This window comes from Odocoileus virginianus, chromosome 2, assembly GCF_023699985.2.
Source record: "Odocoileus virginianus isolate 20LAN1187 ecotype Illinois chromosome 2, Ovbor_1.2, whole genome shotgun sequence".
NCBI lineage: Eukaryota > Metazoa > Chordata > Mammalia > Artiodactyla > Cervidae > Odocoileus > Odocoileus virginianus.
The window spans coordinates 92,905,598-92,909,590 of NC_069675.1; positions in this window are offsets into that span (position 1 = coordinate 92,905,598).

Consider the following 3,993-nt stretch of genomic DNA (forward strand, 5'->3'; position numbering starts at 1 on the left):
TACTGAAGGACAGGGAAGCCTGGCAGGCTGCCGTCCATGGGGTTGCAAAGAGTTGGACACGATTGAGCAACTGAAGAATAACAATATGGCATCAAGGGAACTGGCCGGTTTAGATCTGTAGGCTCATGGCAACAGTTGCTGTGGGGCTTGGTCAGTTCCAGGGATTCTTGTTCTGTGGCCTTGGTATAGGATTCCACTACCATCTTATCAGTGTCTGGCTGCCAGTTTCTTTTATGGGTCAGAGATGGGATAATGTGAAGAAACAAAGTCAAAAGGTGTTAATCTTGCAAATAGCTCCTAAAATGGCAAGCCTCAGGCAGGGGATATGTTAATTTCTTCCTTCCTGCCACTGACAGTTGGACAGGGTTCCGAACAAAGGCACTTTTGACAGTCAGGTAGAGGGGCAGGATTCTCTGAGGTAGGTCATTATGATTATGCTAACAAAAGCAATGGAAAGCAAGTCAAAGAAACAATTCCAACATGGAGTCAGAATTGACTTTTCCCTGCAAGAGGGGGACTTGGCCAGGATACAGGGAAAAGAGGAAGAGAAACAGGGTTCATTCTCTCACTTCATCCACTCACTTGCTCATGCGTCGTTTCCCTCGGTAAATCTTCATTGCTGCTCATTTAGTACCAGGTTCTCTGCAGGGAGCAGAGGAAGTGGATCAACTAAAAACAGCCCGTACCCTCAAAGAACACAGAAGCAAAAACTGGTAACTGCTTGTTATCTATTAGTTCAATAAATAATTACTGAGTCCCAAGCACTGGGGAAAGAGCAGGAAAGAAGTCAAACACAGCCTCATCCTCATGGAGTTTACAGGCTAGCGGTGAGGGACACAGATATTACTCATTGTACACATTGTTCATTACTTGTCATTGTGGCTACTACACAGAAGTAGAGAGTGCCAGGGGAGTCCGCTACTAGGGGTGGTGTTGGGACAGTCAGCAGGAAAAGGAGAGAGCAGATGAGGAAGAGAGACAGGAAGGAAGGACTCCAGAGGCAGCTCCTGGACCCAGCGGGCGTCATGACGCACAGCTCAGGTTGGGCCCACCCAGAGACTGGACAGGGGAGACAGGAGGACAGGAGAGAGCAAGCACCCTCTCCAGGAAGTGAGAAAAGCCTCGAGGGAATGGGTGGGGTCTCTTGAAGTCATCCTTTCCCCCTCGCTTTCTTGCCGACCAAGAAGAACTGAGGGTGCCATGTTAGAAGCACTCTATGATCACAGTTACCACTGAGGGCGCCGTCATCACTGTCTATACAGCTGAAGAGGCCAGGGCTCAGCAGGGTGCGTGAAGGGCGCCCCCTCAGATCACGGTGCCCTGTGTGGCTGAGTGAGGACCGGGACCAGATCCGCCTCGCTGCTCAGCCACAGCGCTCTGCGGCCCGCTCTTGGCTGTGGGAGCGGAGACTACAGCCGAATCGCCCTTTAACAGATGAAGAAGAGAGGCTCCTGTCACACGGCAGTGAGGACCAGAGGAGTCTGCCAGGAGGAGTGGCCTTCCTGGGCTGGGTGGAACACCCGCTCTGCCCTGCAGGGTCGGCTGGGTGCAACCCTGACCCTCCAGGATGCTCTAGAAGTCAGGGGACACCTAGGGACTGTTTGGAGACGCGGACGCCCCCTGCTGGCCCAGAATGATTCACGTGGTGAGACAGGTGGAAGGGAGCACACCAGTGGGTCCTGGTGATGGAAGCAACAGTGAGAAAATTCTAAAGAATTCATCTAATTTTTTTTTTGTTGTTGTTGAAGGGATATTCATGACTTATGTGTGTCCTGGAAAGACTCTGACAGGTGAAAACAGACAATAAGCTTTGCCAAACTGGGGATTTCAGAGTGGGCCTGAGCTTTGGCAGAAAGGGTCCCCTTGTGGAGCCGGAAGTAGAGGCTGGGATCAGAGAACCTGGCTGACTTGTCTAAGTGCTCAGGAATGGCACAGATGAAGAGTGGAGATCTGGGCCCTATTTGTTCAAGAAAGGGAAGAAGAGGAAAAAGGAGGGGGAGCAGAATGAACTTTTACATTTTTACCTGATCTCAGTTAACACATGACACGAAAGGTGTGTTTTAACTGTGTGCCTTGGAAGAAGAGAAGGCAGAACACAGATATTGCCTGACACCAGGTGCCACTGTTGCATACCTTCATTCGGCAAAACCCTCCGACTGGATGAAATGTGAGTTTTATCATTTCATAAATATTGCTAGGGAGCCTGGGCAACTGTGGAAGAAGGCCCATACATCACCCTCTAGGCTCATTTTGGATTTCAAATAGGCAAAGTTAAATCATTAAAAAATGCCACAAAGATGACTGGAAAACAGAAAACATGTACCCTAATTGTGAAGTGATGATTTTCGAACTAAAATAAGTTAATAGAGACTATGACACATAATCAGGCAAATGACAAGGAAAAAAGCAGGGCACTGGAAAAATGTATGAGTTGAGTGACCCAATGAGGTGGGGGAATAAATATAAATCTATGAGGGAAATAGTGTCCAATGACAGGTGGCGAATAACTTTGACACTTGGCACAAAGGTTAAATACTAAGGAACATGTCAGTCTGTATAATCCTTTCTATATTACAGGTGAGAAGACCCCAATTTAGCAAAAATCAGTTAAAGTGATAAGCCCACAGCTAGTCTGTGGGGAAACAGGAACTCACTTATATGATGTGTGAATCAGCCCAGTGTTCTTGAGGAAACCTGGCCTGACAGGATGATACCTTCTTATGCCTTTGGGCTCACAGACCTCACTTTGCGGGCAGATCTCAAGGAAACAGCTCAAGAAGAAACAGCAACTAGAGTGAGATTCTCTGCCCAGGTGCCTGCACTTAGGAACTGGTTACCTAAAATTCTGTTCAGAATAGTCTATTGCCACAAAAAGTTCCAGTTTGTGGTCAGAGGGCCGAGGGATATAGTCCGAAGTCAACATTTGGCTGTGTGACTTTAGATTTGACACTTAGCTTCTCTGAACTTCACTTAACGTCCCTCCTTGATAAACTGGGGATATCAACAGGTCACTACTTCCCTGGGTTGTGTATTAAAGGAGGTCACGTCTCGAAGTGTCTACACAGCACCTAACCGGGTGTTCAAGAAGGGGTGGCCGTTGCCATTGGAAGGTGACTACTGGACGGAGCCTGGAGAGTTCTCGCCTACAGAGGATGAGGCAGGATCAGGGAGTCTAAGCTTTCTAACTTGAAGAGGAGTTGGTTTCTTTAACTCCTAGTTTTTTTTTTTATTACAAAGTCAGAAGAAGGAAAATAAACCTCTGCCACAACTTTGCAGGAGTTCACCAAAATGCAAAGGGAAGGTCTTCAAAGGTGTTAAATTCACCTGAAACAGAGAAAAATGCTGAGGGAGGCTCCCACTCCCACCGCAGTATCAAGATTGGGCGCCCTCCAAAGATCTGGAAATGCACGTTTTTTGGAGACTTGGTCTAGGACAGGAGTTTCATATTCCCCAAAGTTCGGAATTTTCATCTCTTTGAGGGAGACGATCTGCCTAAGGTCCCAACTTAAGTGACCCGGTCCGGCGGGCAGTAGTAACCACCGCACGGGCGACCCCTGCGCGGCCCGGGTGAGTGGCGTGCATCAAAAGGGCTGTGGGAGCCGGGGTCTCGGAAGCGGAGGGTGGGCGCAAGTCCCCGGGTGATGGTGGTGCGTCGAGGGTCCTGGCAGTCTCACCCATTCCGCCCCGGGAGCCCCGGGGAGCAGCCCTCCTCCAGCCAGCAGGGGGCGCTGAAGAGAAGGCGGGTGGGGAGGTCGCGGTCCGAGGAGCTGCCACCCCCCGATCCCCTCCTGGAGTCGGGACCGAGGCTGCAGCTCTCCCAGTCGTCCGCAGCGAGGCTTCTGGACGCGGCCCAGGCGGAATACGGGACCCGGAGTCCCGGAGAGAGGCCCGGGCTGCGTCGCCAGCACCGGACTCCGCGCTTGCCCGGAAGCGCCGGCGCCGAGGGGGCGGGGCCGGGAAGCGCTTCCGGGGGCGGGGGGCGCGGGCTGGGGC